This window comes from Canis lupus, chromosome 10, assembly GCF_011100685.1.
Source record: "Canis lupus familiaris isolate Mischka breed German Shepherd chromosome 10, alternate assembly UU_Cfam_GSD_1.0, whole genome shotgun sequence".
In the NCBI taxonomy this organism is placed as follows: domain Eukaryota; kingdom Metazoa; phylum Chordata; class Mammalia; order Carnivora; family Canidae; genus Canis; species Canis lupus.
In genome coordinates this window covers 12,399,367-12,418,226 of record NC_049231.1, presented here as the reverse complement: position 1 = coordinate 12,418,226, position 18,860 = coordinate 12,399,367, and the positions used below count along the sequence as shown (strand labels likewise).

Here is an 18,860-nt window from a genome sequence, read left to right as displayed (position 1 = left end):
AGTCAGTCACTCAACCCACTGGGCTACCCAGGCACCCCCATAGCAGTTTCATTTAAAATGATTGTTCAGTAAGAGGAACAAATAGTTTACTAGTCAGGTTGCCTTAAGTTGCCAAGGCTTAGAGAAACTCAGCAACAGGTTACATATATTAGTGTTCAGCTCTGATGTCTTTCAAAAATAAAGCCTTTAGCTAGCCTTCCAATCTGTGATGAATGCAATAGAACTAATAAAAACTTATTGGATCAACTATGCATATTTTTAAAAATTTAAAAATAAGAGCATAAGATCTAAAAATCTAAAAAAAAAAAAAGTAGAACATACTGTACTTGAAGCATCCCCCATTCCAAAAAGTCATTGTGAGGGGTACCTGGGTGGCCCAGTGGGTCTGACTCTTGGTTAAGTATCTGACTCTAGGTTTCTGCTCAGGTCATAGTCTCAGGGTCATGAGATAGAGACACCCACATGGGGCTCTGAGCTCAGTACAGAGTCAGCTTGTCTCCCTTCCTCCCTCTCTGCCCCTCCCTCGTGTGCTCATGCTGTCTCTCTCTCTCAAATAAATAAGTAAAATATTCAAAATGAGTCATTGTAATGATAAATGACCAGCATCTCTAATAATGCCATAATTGGGAGGAAGATATGTTCCATTGTATGTATTCTTTTTAAGATATTCTGTACAATTGAGGTTACTGTTTATAAAAACATTTCATATTAGAGAATCAAACTTAAGCATTTTATGAAATCTCATTATGAAGTCTATAGTGACACTATCTGAAATACAAAGTTTTTTTTATCTTCAACCTGTCACCTATACATTTCATGCAATATGTGATGCTTAAAAATACCAAAACAACCATGAAAATAAAGGAATTTGGACAGTCCCTTAGGATTTGTATAATAAGGACTTCTCCTATAATTGTGTTTCCAAAGTTTTGCATTATTTTCATGGCACTTTTTTTGAACTCTTCATAAGTTTTCTGTATCCTGTACAATTTTTACCAGATATAAACATAAAAGGATGCTTCTAATATAACCAGTTCTGAGAATAATAGAATAAATGCTTTCTCATATGAATATATTGTTCTGTTCTCACTTGGTATCCATTTATTATTCATTATTCAAATGTGATCAAATCTCAGTTATGTGCCACACATTGTGTTTTATTATCATGTAATTCTCGAAGAAACTATGTGATATAGGTATAATAGTATAACTTCCTCCATTTTCTTGTATGCCGCATGTGTGTAGCAGATCTTCTCCAATTTATATTTGTGACCATATTTTGCCCTTCAAATATCCTTATCCTTATCTTGAATTACTATTTATTACTCATCACCTTTGGAATGGATCACAGTAATGTTAAAACTGCTTAGTATTCTGACCCAAACAATAAAGACGTTATTACTCTCCAGTGCTTTTATGGATCACTATCATCTGTAAAAATAGGTAGGTAGGCTAAAAAGAAAAACCAAATAAGGTAACCAGTGGGAAGAATGTAAGAGTCTTAGAAACCAGAAAGTAGCTGCAACAAGCCAATCAGGACAAGAAAACCTCAAACAGTAATTAGAGATAAAATAGGAGGTCAATATTAGCCTGGTAATAATTATAGCTACTACTTAATTCGGCATCTACTGAATTGCAAGTACCATAATTACATGATTTCTTTTTTTTTAAATTTTATTTATTTATGATAGTCACAGAGAGAGAGAGAGAGAGAGAGGGGCAGAGACACAGGCAGAGGGAGAAGCAGGCTCCATGCACCGGGAGCCTGACGTGGGATTCGATCCTGGGTCTCCAGGACCGCGCCCTGGGCCAAAGGCAGGCGCCAAACCGCTGCGCCACCCAGGGATCCCAATTACATGGTTTCACTCAGATGCATAACATGATGTAGGTAGTATTCACATTGCACAGGTGAGGAAATGGAGGCTCAAAGAATGGTTGCCTTCAATTACACAGATTATTTTCACCTTCACAGCCTGTTCTCTCTTTTTTAAAAATGCAAGTAGTTTATAATATTGTGTATTTTATATATCTATGTATATGTACATATTTTGTGTGTACATATACATATACACACATTTGGGTGGGGGCAGTGAGGAAAGAGCCCAAATATTTCACAAGATTCTTTAAGTGCTCCTTAGTGAAAAAGTTTTACCAATCACTAAAATTCACTGTTGGGCAGGCACCTGGGTGGCTCAGTCAGTTGAGGCCTCCAGGTCTCCATTGCAGCTCAGGTATTGATCTCAGGGTTGTGAGTTCAAGTCCCACATTGGGCTCCATACTGAGTGTGGAGCTAAATAAATAAATAAATCCATTTCTAAATTAAAGTCGGACTTTAGGAAAAAAACCACCTCGCTGTGAGCTCAGTGCATTTATTATGAGGAAAGAAACTCTAAGACAGCTTGGCTGAATCAATCAAATGAATAAATATGGAGAACCTAGATAGGTAATTAAAATTCTGGTTCAACTAATAATTGTTGACTCCTATTAATGCACCAGCTATACAGATTATATAGCACTGTTTCTCAATCTTAAATAATGTAGGAACACCTTATAAGAATTTTTGTGAAAAAAAGAATTTTTGTGTATTCACAATATGATAAATTATTTTTATTATAAAGTTACTGAAATATGTGCTTTCTGAGCATAGAAAACTCAGTGTAAATCTGTGCTGATAACTCTTTTTTAACTATTAAACTAGAAATAGAAATTAAACTAAAATATTTGAAATTAATAACATTAATTTTAATGTAACAAAAAATACTGTTTTACTGAGCACAAATCATCATTTGAAGTCACTGGAAATTAATACAGCATACATTTATTTTAGAATACCTATAGCACTATGTGATAATTCAGTTTTCCCACCAGTTTTCTCTGTTACAATTTTTAAAATTATATATCTTTAAAGATTTTATTTATTTATTCATGAGAGACATAGAGAGAGAGGCAAAGACTAGGCAGAGGGAGAAGCAGGCCCCATGCAGAGAGCCTGATGTGGGACTCAATCCCAGGTCTCCAGGATCACACCCTGGGCCAAAGGCAGACACTCAACCACTGAGCCAACCAGGCGACCCTCTGTTACAATTTTTTTTTTTAAGATTTTATTTATTTATTTGACAGCACAAGTAGGCAGAGCGGCAGGCAGAGGGAGAGAGAGAAGCAGGCTCCCTGTGGATCAGGGAGCCTGTCACAAGGCTCGATCCCAGATCCTGGGACCATGACCCAAGCAGACAGCAGATGCTTAACTGAACCACCCAGGTGCCCCATTACATTTTTTTTTTTTTTTTTAAGATCTTTGTTCCAGAACCAAGCAGTCTCAATATTTGACCTTTACCTGGCATGTATGCATCATTCATTTGTTTGTTTTTATTCTTTACTATAGCCCAGGGCAATTTAAGTTTTATAGCTTGGCTCTAACTCAGTTCTAAACACAAAAACCTGGCATTCAAATCAGGTGAAACTATGTATTTATATAATGGTCTTTCCTGTGATCCAAAGTACAGTTATATTTTTAAGTTATTTTTGAAATGAGACCTCAAAACTAAAGGTTTTTGATAAGAAATCACAAATATTCAAGAACATATTACTGAATCACCAGGGATTCGACAAGCAAAGGTTAAGAGCTTGGGGTTTTAGAATAGTTCAAAGTTGGAATTTTATCCAAATAAAACACATGCAAGCTGAGGTCCCTTGGGTAAGATGCTTAACCTCTCCAAGCCTCAGTTTTGTTACCTGAAAATTTTACATAGAAATATTACCATGCCTTTCAGGGTTGTTAAAATTTTTATGAGATGACCTTTGTAAATCTTAGTATAATGTAGAAAGAAGAAAACAATCACAAAATATAATGATATTTTTATATTAAATACCACATGTAAGCTAATAATCTTAAATAGAGAAACTAATTATTAAGGCAGCATCTGAAGGGGAAAATGCAAGAAAATGATAATGTGAACAACCATTTAAAAAAATGACAACAGACATAAATATGCTAGCTGGCTGTTACATGTTTTCTGTTGAGAAAAATAGGTAAGAAAATGAAACATATTCTTAAATTATTACATTTCATAGCATCAAGTAGTGATTATATTATACTTTGCTATTCTAAGAATAATTTTTTTGAATAGTGAGGATTTTTATAAAACAGCAAATTTTTCAGTGTCTGTGATGGCATCCCTTCTACAATTACTAACAGGATTTTAAAGGGCCTATGACTTCTTTTTTCTTTAAAGATGTTATTTATTTATGAGAGACACAGAGGGAAAGGCAGAGACACAGCAGAGAGAGAAGCAGGCTCTCTGCGGGGAGCCCGATGTGGGTCTCGATCCCAGGACCCCAGGATCATGACCTGAGCCAAAGGCAGACGCTCAACCACAGAGCCACTCAGGTGCCCCTACCACCCATGACTTTTTAAAGACAGTGTTTACAAGATGATAGTTACTAAATATTTACAGTAATTTTCAAATAACTTTGTATTTTTTTTAGTAACTTTGTATTTTTAATAAGGCCTGTCTGGTGGGGTGCCTGGCTGGCTCAGTTGGTAGAGCATGGGACTCTTGATTTCTGGGTTGTGAGTCTGCCCACATTGGGTGGAGAGATTACTTAAAAATAAAATAAATAAATGAATGAATGAATGAATAAATAAATAAATAAATAAATACTGCTAGAATAGAGGGATACACTATATGAAATACACTTGTATTTCACCAGTGTAAGTAAGATTAGTTCCTATTAGCGTCTAGATTTTAATGGTTGCTCCATTTGCTATACCTTTGACTGGTGATGGTGCTGATCTGGGAAAAATATTACCTCCATACCTTCTCTTTTCCTTTTAATGAAACAGCCTACAATTAGGAAATCACTCTTCATAAGTGGACACAGAACAGTTAAATGGCAAAACCCAGAGAAACAGCCAATCATTCACTTACCAGTTCAGCAGCTACTACTGAGGAGATATTTGACAATGCAGCATTAAAAAGAAATCACGAGACTTCTAAATAGGAGGGAAGACCTTTTCTGGTAGCCTCATCCCGAAAGCCAGTTTTTCCTGCTAAAAGTCAAGGAATCTTTTTTCTTTCTTTTTATGGCTTGGGGGGCGTTGGAGGGAGCTTTCGTAGGCGATTTTTTCTTTTTGTAGTTTTGTCTTCTGTAGTTGCTTGCTGTATTTCTTTTGTTCTTTCTGTTGTCTGTTCTTTTTCTTTTCTTTCTTTCCTCCTTCCTCCTCCTTTTCCTCCACTATAGTAAGCAGAGGTAGGAGAAAGCCTCTATTTTGAATGAACAACAGACATACTTACTATATACTTTTTTAAGTTTGAAGAGCTTACATGGATCTGTGTAGTTCCTTGTGGACACAAAAATTAAAGGAAAAAGAAGAAAGGATCCAAACTAGGTTCCTCAGACTAGTTTCATGAGATACTGGTAAGTATTCTGTTGAAAAAAAGATTCCATGTAAATTAAGCATAGAGAATGCTGAGTTAAATCAAGTAAAAGAAGTTTCATCATTGCAGTGTTCACTGGAATTTTTAATATGCTAATACATGTGTCTCAAAGTGCCTTAGTTGATTTTAAGATCTAATGCCCCACAAAACTATGAACTGTCTTACTACATTTAAGAAAATACTTGAACAGGGGTGCCTGAGTGGCTCAGTCCACGGAGCTTCTGCCTTCAGCTTGGGTCATGATCCCCTAGGGTTCCCTTGCACACTGAGGAGCCTGCTTCTCTGCCTCTGCCCACGGCTCTGCCTGCTTGTGCTCTCTCTCTCTCTCATTTTCTGTCAAATATATAAATAAAATCTTAAAAAAGAAAATACTTGAACAGCTTGAGTTTGGGATTCCTGAAGACGGAGACTGAGGATTCTCCACCATCAACTTTGTTATAAGGAACTGACATGGAATGTGAATTGGATATCACAGTTGTTTTGAAAAGGACCAAATAAGAACTATTTCTCTTATCCACTGAAGTCTAAGGTTTACCAACATATTAAGCAAGGACTGGCTGACATTTAATGTCACAATACAATAATTATAGCTGAATATTTTTATAGACACATTTACAGCAATGTTCCACATTATAGATTAAAATAACTTAAAACAACCCACAGTCTTAACTGAGTAGTGTCACCACCACCACTACCACTCCTATCCACTTTTAGTCAAAAAAAAAAAAAAAAAGGGAGCGAGAGAGAGATAAAGGAGGGCTGTTGGAGAAAGCAGTGTTTATGGACAGGCTGTTCCCAATATGTAGTTGGAGTGAAGAGTGCCTGAAGAGAGGCCACTCCTAAAGATTGGATTTCTAAAACAAGGGGAGACAGATCTTTTCTCTGTTGGGACGTTTGCTTAGCCACAGGACCTGCTCATCTCCCAGAGTGCAGGAGGACAAAGAGGATTTGAATGATGATAGACTGAGAGAAGGGCACCAGAACAGCAGGGAGGTAGCCCTGTGCCCATCATTTAGTGTGGCGAGAATAATGAAGTTTCCTATGGGTAGTGCGAATCCCAGGAAAGGTAAGTGGGCTTGAGCCACTCTCATTATGAGGACTGACCGCAGCACGGGGGAACCACTGCAGCAAGAACGAAAGCCGTCCAGTAAGCTGGAACACAGCTTTCCGACACCATCACACAGATGTTATCAAATCCAGTCGATGAAGATTGCATTCTTAGGCAAGTAGGGAAACATTGCCCTTTCCTCTTTCAAGTAAGGAAGACTTTGTCCTTTTCTCTGCCCCTTCTCTTTGCCTTAAACAAGGGCACTAAGTCTGGAACAGGGAGGAAAAACAGGTGTCTGAGAGCCAGATATTCCCCCCCTCCCTCCAAGTCACTAGAGCTTTACCTGTCTTGAGGTTGGGGGGTAGGCGGAAGAGGGGAAGAAGAGGTTTGAACTGAGCTAAAGATTGAAGCTTTCAAGTTAACAAGACTGATTCTGGGGATCCCTGGGTGGCTCAGCAGGTTGCCTTCAGCCTAGGGCGTGATCCTGGAGACCTGGGATCGAGTCCCATGTTGGGCTCCTTGCATGGAGCCTGCTTCTCCCTCTGCCTGTATCTCTGCCTCTGTGTCTCTCATAAATAAATAAAATCTTTAAAAAAGAAAAAAACCAACAAGACTGATTCTTTAATCTTAGGTTGTTATGTTTTAATAAAGTGGCTAAAAAATCATAGAGTATATATGTAAGGTATCATTAAAGGAGCCACCCCTCTGAAGAAAAGGGAAGTTTTACCTGGTATTGCTGGGGATAGTTACTGAAAATACTAAGGACATTTCTTGTTTATTCTCTCAAGAGTTTGCAACATTTTAGTAAGGAAGACAAATACTTAAAAACACTTATGCCTGGGTCACCTGGGTGGCTCTGTCGGTGACGCATCTGCTTTCAGCTCGGGTCGTGATCCTGGGATCAAGCCTGGGCTCCCTGCTCAGTGATGTGTCTGCTTCTCTGTCTGCCCCCACACTGCTACTGTTCTCTCTCTCTCTCCCTCAAATAAAGAAATAAAATCTTTTTTAAAAAAAAATTATACTTAAGTTGCATAAAAAGTGTGATTTCTGTAATTCTTCTGTGAACTTTATAAACTTCTGAAATTTAAAACATCCCTACAAATATTTTAGAAGTGTATCCACAACTGACAGTTTTGGTGAAGATTCTGGGGTCCAGACAAAGTAAGCAACACCCTTTACAAAATGTATTTTTTAAAGTCCTCCTTTTTACATTCGCCATCCATTACAAAGACAGGCAGCTATGTCATCCAGTCCTACTATTGTCACCCAGCCTAGATTTTAAACTGAAAAGTAGGGTTAAAAAACAAAGGGGTCTAAGCTACCTCTTTAATTTTTACACCTGTCTTCCTTAAGTTTTTAAGTCAAATGGAATTTCACAGAATTTTAGATCAGTGTGTTTACTTCAAATTCAATAAAATTAATATAGTTTCACTCAGAAAAGAGCAAAAAGTAAATCTAAGACTTTTATTTAATATGATTCAAGATGTAATCTTCCAAGTCAGGAGTGAACTTCATTGATATTTGTTGGAATAATATCTAGCATATACCTGTTCAAACCTTTTAACCATCTCACTCAATATGATATGAAAGCATATTTATTTATTGAAGAATTATTCTTTGTTTGTTTATTTGTGAGGGAAGAATACAATACAAATGACTGCTTAGCAACTTCAGATCTGGGGACAAACAATTGGATCATTCTCATATGAAGAACATGAGGGCATACAAATTCCCAGTGCATTCATGCTGACAAATGTTTACTATGTACCAGGCACTGATCCAAACACAGGGAAATAGAGCAGTAAGGAAGGCAGATAAGTTCCCTGTTTTCCTGGAGGAGATAGACAATAAACAAATATTTATCATAAGATTATGTGACGATAAGAATTATGAAGGAAATGAAATGAGATAGGGCTAGAGTGACAGCAGGGTAGTATGCTCTTTTAGATAAGGTGGTCAGTGAAGACTTCCCTAAGGAGGTAACATTTGAGCAAGCGATCCACAGAAAATGAGGTTGTACAAGTTCATTTCATAGACGCATGATTTTGGTATCAGCTGTGTTAGCTATGAATTTAATATTCCCTAAAGACTCTCTCTATATATAGACACAGGTAGGTAGGTAGGTAGGTAGGTAGGTAGATAGATAGATAGATAGATAGATACCTGTATATATAAAATCAACAGCCCCATCCAAGAAACACAGTTAACTTGTCTTTACAAAAAGAAGCACTTTGTTATGTATAGTCATATCTTCACAGAAACTGATTTTTTTTTTTATTGCTTCTGGTCTCATTCATGCCATTTTAATTCAACAGATCTTTATTGAGTGATTGCTGTGTTCAGGCTTTACCATAGGCATTTGCCACATGCCAGTAAATAGATAAAGATCCCTGACTATGTGGAGATTACATTCTAGCAGGAAAAGATAGACAATAAATAATAAACATAATAAATTACATACCATGTTAGAAAATGATTCATGCTACGCAAGAAAAAGTAGACCAGAGAAAGGGGGATTATAAATACAAGGAGAAAGAGAAGTTTCATTAGGAAATAGGCTAATCAGGGTGAGTCCCAAAGAGATTAGACCAGAGCACACACCTGAAGAGGTGCGTTAGCGTTAGCCAAACACCTGTCTGAGGGAACAGCTCTCATTGACATATACCTACAAGCACATACATATACATTTGTGCATTTGCTGTCAAGAAAGTTACTTTTTCTCAAGAATCTTTTTTTTTTTTTTTTTTTTTTTTTTTTTTAGAGGGAGGAAGGAGGGTAATGGGAGAGGGACAGAGAAAAAAAAATTTTAAAGGCTTTATTTTTTCTTTCCCCCAGCTCTGAGATACTGACATATAACATCCTGTGAGTTTAAGGCATACAGCGTGTTGCTTTGAAACACTTGTATACTACAAGGTGATTACCATGCTAGTGTTAACTAACACCTTTATCACATCACAAAATTACCATCTCTCTTTTGTGGTGGGAACATTTAAGATCTATCAATTACCAACTTTCAAATATACAATACTGTATTATTAGCTCAGTATTATTATCACCCCAGTATACAATAGATCCCTAGAGCTTATTCATGTTATTTTTATTCAAATTTTTATTTAAATTCAATTAATATATAATGTACTATTAGAGGTAGAGGTCAGTGACTCATCAGTCTTATATAACACCCAGTGCTCATCACATCACATGCCCTTCTTAATGCCCATCACCCAGTTGCCCTCCTCCCCATCCCTCTCCCCTCCAGGAACTTTCGGTTTGTTTCCTATGATTAAGAAGAGTCTCTTATGGTTTATCTCCCTCTCTGATTTCATCTTGTTTTATTTTTTCCTGGAGAGAGAAAATCTTAAGCAGGCTCCATGCTCACCATGGAACCTGATGTGGGGCTTGATTTTAAGACCGAAATCAAGAATCAGATGCTTAACCCACTGAGCCACCCAGGCGTCCCTCAAGATTTATTATTAAAAATAGAGTGAATATGATATATCATCACTATATACCTACTTGAAGGTATAAATCTGTTATCCTTTATGTATTTAAATGATAGCCAAGATAGATAGATAGAGTTTTTATCATCTGAGATGAAGAACTACCATTTTATTTTTTAGTTTTGTTGAAGCATTATCACTTTTTTAAGATTTTTTTTTTTTTTTTTTACTTTTTAAAGATTTTATTAGTTTATTTGAGAGGGAGAGAGGACAAACAGTGGGGAGGAGCAGAGGGAGAGAGAGAGAAAGGGAGAAGGAGATACCCACTGAACAGAAAGCTTGATGTGGGGCTCAATCCCAGGACCTGAAGATCATGACCTGAGCCCAAGGCAGACACTTAACCAACTGAGCCACCCAGGCACCCCAAAGCATTACCATTTTAAAAAGCACTAAAAAATAGCATGATTAGAAATGTATATATTTTTATATACTGGCATGTGTAGGTCACATGGAAAATACACTATATCCTTTCTTTCTTGTTCATAGGTTTTGGTATTAGAAGTTATGTTAGAAATCCAAAATAATTTAATATAAGTTGGAAAACATAATAGATTACTTACTTCATGCTATAAATTGAATGCAGGCTTGACAAGCATCATGATTTGTTAGTATGAGTAGTTAGAAAAATAGACTCCTATGAGTTCATTCAATAAAATTAAAATAATTTAGATTCTTTCATCTTATTTTTGCTTCATTCCATCTGTTTTCCAGATATCACTAACTTTATTATAAATTTGCCTAAAGTCAACCCTCATCAATTTACAGGGATGTCTGTTCGGCAAAGTAAAATCTTTTCATCTTTATGTTCCTAAGACAAGACTTTTTATTTTTTTATTTATAATAGTCACAGAGAGAGAGAGAGAGAGGCAGAAACATAGGCAGAGACAGAAGCAGGCTCCATGCACCGGGAGCCCGACGTGGGATTCGATCCCGGGTCTCCAGGATGGTGCCCTGAGTCAAAGGCAGGCGCCAAACCACTGCGCCATCCGCTGCACCACCCAGGGATCCCAAGACATGACTTTTTAAAGAAATAACTAGTCAATTGCAACTAGCCATAGAGATATAGTATTTCTCTTCCATATTCAAATTGCTTTCTGTTTTCATTTTTTAAGGGAAAAATTACATCTCACCTCATTGGTTTGTATATGTGAATCAGTATTGAGTAAGAGGCAACTTTATGTAACTTTAATTTTTTTAAAGTAGGCTCCACATCCAATGTGAGGTTTGAACTCACAATCCTGAGGTTGTCACATGCTCTACCAACTGAGCCAGCTAGGTGCCCAACTTTTTCTAACTTTAGACACCATATTTTTCGCTGAAAGGTCACAGATGTTACATAAACATTTTATGTACTTCTTTCACTAACATGAAAATAATATGTTTGATTTTTCTGAAAAAATTTTAATTTTGTTTTCATAAAACTCCTTTTGATCCCAGTCTACAGTGTTCTCTTTCCTATTCTGAACTTCTTTTCTTTCTTTCTTTCTTCTTTCTTTCTTTCTTTCTTTCTTTCTTTCTTTCTTTCTTTCTTTCTTTCTTTCTTTCTTTCTTAAAAATTTTATTTATTTATTCATGAGAGACAGAGAGAGAGAGAGAGAAGCAGAGACATAGGCAGAGGGAGAAGGCTCTACACAGGGAGCCCAATGCGGGACTTGATCCCGGGTCTCCAGGATCACACCCTGGACTGAAAGCGACGCTAAACTGCTGAGCCACCCCGGCTGCCCCTTAACTTATTTTCTTAGCACTTATTTAACACTTACTTAGTAGATGCCGTCTTGTGTCTGTTGTACCTCCCAAAAACAGACTATACATTTTCCAAGGACAAAGATCCAGTGCTTATCTGTCAACATAATGATTTTTCACAAAGTAATTGTTTCACTAGCACTTTTTTGCTTGATTGATACAAGTATAACTTATATAGCTCAATGTTATACTATTGAAATATAGTGATTTTTAATAATATATATATTTAAAAATAATAATAATAATATATATTTGGTTTCCATCCCTATTCCTGGCAGAGTTCCTAAAACCCTTAGTGCTTCCTAAGTGATAAGAAAGATAAAGATTTCTTGTTATTGATAACAATCCCCTGTAAACCACATCTGAGTTTATGTTTATGAAACACCCCTAAAGACGGGGGCTGGTTGCCAGAGGAACCATGAATAGAACTTTGAGCACCACCCCCACCCCCAACCTCCAGGGAGAGGGGAGAGGCTGGGGTTTGACTCAATCACCAATGACCAATGATTTTTTTTTTTATGACCAACGATTTAATCAATTATGTCTACTGTAATGGATCCTCCACAAAAACTCAAAGGGATGGGGTTCAGAGGGCTTTCCAGTTGGTAAAGATATGGAAATACTGGGAGGGTGGTGCATGCCCCTTCTCCCATACCTTATTCTATGCATCTCTTCCATCTGGCTGTTTCTGAGTTGTATATCCTCTTATAATAAACCGGTAATCTATTAAGTAAACTGTTTTCCTAAGTTCTGTGAGCCACTCTAGCAAATTAATTGAACCCAAGTAAGGGATTGTGGGAACCTCCAATTTATAGTGAGCTGTTCAAAGCATAGATAACAATCTGGACTCGGGATTGGCATATAAAGTGGGGGCACTTTTGTGGGGCTGAGCCTTTAAACTGTGGAATCTGATGCTGTCCCCAGGTTGATATTGTCAGAATTAAATTGAATTGTAGGACACCTGCTGCTGTCCACAGAAAATGGCTTAGTGTGGGGGAAAAAACCCCACACATTTGGTGAGTAGAAGTATCAGAAGCAAAGTGTGTGTCGTGTGTGTGTAAGTATATGTGTATATATATGTGTGTGTGTACACTATAGTGTACAAAGTTATACTGTACTCTGAGTTTGAAAAGTACTCATATAGTGTGCCTCCCTTAGCTATGGAAGAAGTCAAACTTTCCACCATTCCTCCTTCCTGCATGGCATTTGAGGTTCTATTACCTGGAAAATTGTGTAGCAAAACTGGTAATCACCAGCTTTTAGATATAAAAAGTTGGTCATGAAGAGTATTAAGTTTAGCTCCAAAATGTTTTTGTTTTATACTGACACCAAGATGTTTTTCCTTTTTCTTTTTTTAAGTAATTTCAAGCCCAACATGGGGCTCAGTCAGATTCATGATCCTGAGATCAAGAATCACATGCTCTATGGACTAAGCCAGCCAGGCATCCTGTTTTTACTTTTATATCAATAGTCTGAAGATTCAAAAGATAAGCAAATGAAAGGACAGCATTCTAATTTTTTTTCTGCTCTAATCTGCATAAATGTTAAATATAGCAGTAGAAACACTCTGGCTATTAAAATATGAGCATTGTGTTTTAAAGGCAGATTGAGAACTCTGCTGTCTGGTAGACTTAATCTTTGAATAACTAAGATAACACATTCCCTGGTTCTACCGAACTACACATGCCCTCAGCTACTGATGCTAAACTAGATCATATGTCAGAATCAGTTATGTCCAAGATGTCCTTAGGAAAACAAATTAATCTTTGACTCCTACCTCTTCATCACTTTAGGTCCTCTTATCACTGATAAGTACTTTCTCTCCTGCAAGAGCACTCCAATTCCATGGGAGATCGGGGATGGGAGAAGATAAACCCCAATCTTGGAGAAATCAGGTACAACAGCAATTTATCAAGGCCTCAGGACCCAGCTACTTTAACTAGAAATAGTATAGGAAGTTGAAGAAGGATTAGCCAATTAACTCGATGCTGAATAATGGGATCCATAGGCCCAGTGCTCCTTCAGTTTTTCCTGACCAAGGATAACGCTGACCTACTAGCTTTGGGCAGAGCTGAAGGTTCACATGAAATTTTAAGTTTAGAACTGTGGGTAGTGGAGAGAGATTGAGCAGTCCGTACTGACTTCTAGTTTCCCAGAATTTTTTGCTGTCATATTTCTCCTCACTCTGCCTTTCTTCTACCTTTTCACATTCCCCATGGAAATTCACTTGTTCTATATATGATCTCCAAGTCAAACAATCCTTACTTTAAAAGGATATCAGGTAGTTAGTTAGTCTGATTAAACAACCAAACACAGAGGCCTGTACTACTGCACAGGTTGTGTGCCCATAAAACTGGTCCTCTGTATAAGTGCAAGATGCATAATGAAAATCCTAGATATCTACTGCAGCAGACACAACTTCTAATCTTGTCTTCGGCAAGAACTCTTAGAATATTTATGCTTATTAAGGTTTTATTTGGAAAGTTATTTGATGATGCAACTAAGAGTTGTCACTAGCATATTTTCTCATAGCCTATTTTCTCATGGTCCAAATTAAAACATATAGCTACATTAAAAATTCAGAAATCAATATTAGTTAAATCATAATTTTTTTTATTTTTCTAAATGACAGATATAAATTTAGGCTTTCTAAGAAGAAAAAAGTAATTTTTCAGATTCAATAAGAGGATGAAATTTTAATAAGTGGTCCTGGGTCTTATTTTCTATAAGTTAATGGTATCAGCTATAAACTATCATAGTTTCAGTAGAGTATTCTTTTGGCCTCATTAATAAAAAGTTAGGCTGTAGCAAAGGAACCCTAGTGTTATGTCAAATAACTGCTTCATTGGCCTGATTATGAATAATCACTAGACAAATAACTAGGGTGAAAAAACCACACTCATTTCACATTTGTCAGACAAGCTTATGACTGTAGAACCTAAAAAGTACAGTAGGTAAATCGCAATGTGCTTAATCAAGTTTTTTAAGTTTACATATTCCTATAATGTGGAAAGTGGAACTTGACCAAGAACCTTTCAACTTAATCTATTACAACACATTTAATAGCCCTTCTCTCCTTAAAAACTTTACAATAGTTAAGAAAACCAAACTAACTTGGTTTTTTTTTAGACTTCTGGTTTGGAGTTTTAGGTTGGCTAATCTGATTCGTAGATGACATTGATAAACATAAATTCTCATTGTGACAGTTCTTTGTAAAAAATAATAAATAAATAAATAAATAAATAAATAAATAAATAATGGCTATGTAACAACAGAACTTAAGTTTCAACCTTCCTAAACTGCTCTCTCGAATTTTACAACTTACTCTTGGCCTTTAGAAACTGGATCACTGAATGAAATGTCTTCTCATATTACCCTCTCTCTAGCAATCTACTACATGCCAGATGGAGATGCCTTAGTTAGCAAAACTCAGGCAGCAAAGCTGCTTCGTGGAATCAATTCTAGAGAGAGTGAGGCAGGCAATGGACAATAATACGTAAGCAAAATTTTGTTATGTTACATGTGGTTAAGTACTAGGAAGAAAGAGAAAGCAGACAAGGAATATAGGGAGTTCAGGGTAGGGGTGTTTATTTGGGGGGAGAGAAGGGTAGCAATAATAAATAGTACTCAAGGAAGTCCTCTCTGAAAAGTTGACTAAATGGAAACCTGGAGAAAGAAAGAATATGAGTCATTGACTATCTGGGGGAAAAGCATTCCAGGCAATAGAAAACTGCAAATGCCAGGTCCTGTGTATTCAAGGTCCAGCAAGAAGACCAGTAATACTGGAAAGGAGTGAGCAACTGGTGGTGCAGTAGGAGATAAACTAAGAGCAGTAATGAGGTGAGAGTAGACAGTGTTGTGGAGAAAGGTACAGGTTTTAATGACATAGTCCTTGTAAGTTATTTTGGTAGTTATGACTTACTCTAACTGAGATAACAAGCCCATTGGAGGATTTGGAGTGCGTGTGTGTGTGTGGAACGTGATTTATTTTGTTAAGATCTGACTGAGAGGGACCAGTTAGCAATGCCATAGCAATGGTCCAGATTAACAGAGATAATGCCTTGAGCCAGAGCAATGGTAGAGATGGCAATGAGAAATAGATTCTGAATGTAGAATAAAGTGGAATAAAGAGCTCCCAAACCTATTTAGTTTATCACTGATTAAACATTATTTTGTATAATCATTTGTGTTATGTGTTTTCATGGTAAAAGATGATCATTTCCCATTTAAACGTTTCCTATCACATAATAGTGTAGTTTGGATCTAGCATCGTTTAGCCATTGTATGGATAGAAAAATTTATCTAATCAGTCTTCTGTTGTTGATCATCTATGCATTTTCTCTATTGTAAATACCATGAAAATGAACATCCTCACTGTTCTATCTTTCAAATATTATTTGCAAATATAATAACCATGTAATTTAGGGATCCCTGACTCTTGAATTTAGGAATTACTCTGCGAAATGTGAACTAGAAAGGAGAAACTAGAAAAGCCAAACTATTTATAAACCAACAACTTAGGTTGATTTCTTTTCAAATAATCTGTACACCCAACATATTTTTATAAACAATCTCTATACCCACTCATGACCTCAAGATTGAGAGTCACATGCAAACCAGGCATGGAAAGAAGATTATCTACATCAGATGTGCATTTGGTAGAGCTTTAAATGTTAAAAAATATTTGAATATGAAATATTTATAAATTCCTGCTTAAGGTTGAATGAACATTCTGTATTTCAGAATTTGTTTTCTATTTCTGATAGACTTAGTTATTAGTAGGAACAGATGACCAATTATAAGAATTGTCACCATTTTAACATTCTACATGAACTGTAGCCAGGCTGGATTTTTGGCACCTGAGCATTCACATCCATCTGTTTACAGGGCACTATGCCCATTCGCAAGATTTATGCCAGTTTCAAAAAGTCATATGTAAATCAAGATAGACAATGTATACTCTTTGAGATATAAATCATCTATTATTTAATCTCTTTAAATTATGTTTTTAGAAAGACCTTTAGCCATTGTTAATTTAAGAGAACTTTCAATTAGGCATAAATAAGCAAAATTTTAACTTTATTAAGTAATAAATAGAATACCAAGTTTTTTCAACCTGAGAAAGTTGAAATTAGAAAAAGGTCCATGACAAGTCCTTTAAAAAAGTTTTGACTATACTATTTGAGGAAAAGAAACTAACATTTACTTGGTACCTGCTGTGTGCAAGGTGCTTTTATATAATTTATTTCTGTAATTTTCATAAGAATCTTATGAAGTAGGTATCATTATCCCTATATTGCAGATAAGAAACCAAAAGAAATGACTTACCTATATGATCACACATAGGAAATAATTAAAATAATTTCAAGCCCAGCTTAATCTGACTCCTAAACTCATGGTCTTTTAGCTACGCAACACTATGTAAGCGGTTGGGATTCAAACATCGAGGTGAATTTACAAATCTGTGATGTGGATTGAAAGGGGTTTTTACAAGGTAAATAAATAAATAAATAAATAAACTAACCAAATGATTGCTTTACTCTTAAAAGTCAACTAAACATATTCCAAAGTAAGTGTGAAGATATACATTAGCTCTCATTATCAAGAAGGCAATACCAAATACGAGTTAATTATTTTTACTGTATGAGAATATCCACTTACATGAAATAAGAGGAAAAAATCTGATAAGCTGTTTGCTTCCTTGTAGATCAGTGATTTTTACACACACACATAGCTATTTATTTTCCCCAAACAAAACTACATAAAATAAATGAGAATGCTTGAAGCAAGGGTGCAAGTGGGAGGTAGAAGCTGTTCCCTGTCCATTTTCCTCTCCCAGTATCGCTGTGACCTCTGAAGGAATGCTTATAAATCCCAGGACTCAGAATGTCATTTAAATCCCCCACGTTGTGGCTGGAACACTTGGTTGATCAGCTTACCTTTTCAGTATTCACCTGATTTATTTTGGCTATCTACCAATCACAGTAAAAATGTGACTTGAAATGGGTAAGAAAGTTCCTAGGGCAAAAACTAAGAACTTTTTATTTTATACTGAATTGTCTTTCCTTATTTCTCCCAATTGAAATCAACTAATTAATTTATCTCAAATGCTTGTGAATCTCAACTGAATGCCCAGGCACTATTTTGATTCCTACTTTCAGGAAGCTTAGATTCTAGTTGGTAGAGGCAGATAATAAAGAAGTGAAAAAAATAAAAATGTGCTATAAAAAAATAAGTGTTTTTAGCAAAGAATGTTTATTGTGTACTGGGCTATTTTATTTTTGTCTTATTAGTAAATGTTACTTGTATTAAGTTAAACTTGTTCCTCAAAAGTTCATGTCCACCCAGAATCTCAGAGTGTGATTTTATTGGAAATAGGGTCTTTGCAGATATGATTCATTAAGATGAAATCCTATTGGACTAGGGTGGGTCCTAATCCAATGATTTCTGTCTTTATGAAAAAGAAAATGGAGACACAGATAAATAGGGGAGAAAACCATAAAAAGGAGCTAGATTAGTGATGATCTGTAAGTCAAAGAACATCAAAAATTGCCAGCAACAACTAGAAGCTCCAAGAGGCAATGAGTGATTCTTCCTTAGAGCCCTGGGAGAGAGCAAGGCCCTTGATTTCAGATTTCTAGACTCCAGAACTGCTAGAGTAAATTTCTATTGTTTTAAGGCACCCAATTTGTGTTGTTATGGCAGCCCTAGGAAACTAAAATACTAACTTTATTATTTTTTTTGACTGTTAAGGATTTTATTTATTTTGGAGAGAGAGAGAAAGTTCGTGTGAGAGAGAGAGAGAACATGAGCAGTGGGGAAGGGCAGAGGGAGAAGCAGACTGTCCGCTGGGCAGGAAGCCAGATGCGGAGCTCCATCCTAGGACTCTGGGATCATGACCTGAACCGAAGGCAGACACCCAACTGACTGAGCCACACAGGCACCCCTAAAACACTACTTTAGATAGAATAATTAGGGAAGACTTCTCTTAGTATATGGTTTTTATTTTTTATTTTATTTATTTATTTTTGAGATCTTATTCTTAAGTAATCTCTATACCCTTCATTAAAGATTTTATTTAACGATTTGTGAGAGACAGAGAGAGGCAGAGACACAGGCAGAGGGAGAAGC

The 18,860-nt window shown here is 36.3% G+C and overlaps 1 long non-coding RNA gene across 1 annotated transcript; it reads left to right on the top strand.

Moving 5' to 3' along the window:
• The first annotated feature begins 12,661 nt into the window (after window positions 1-12,661).
• On the top strand, window positions 12,662-15,217 carry LOC119873592. The gene is made up of 3 exons (XR_005365407.1): window positions 12,662-12,745; window positions 13,523-13,624; window positions 15,116-15,217. It is a non-coding gene; the product is annotated as an uncharacterized LOC119873592 (long non-coding RNA).
• Window positions 15,218-18,860: the final 3,643 nt, after the last annotated feature.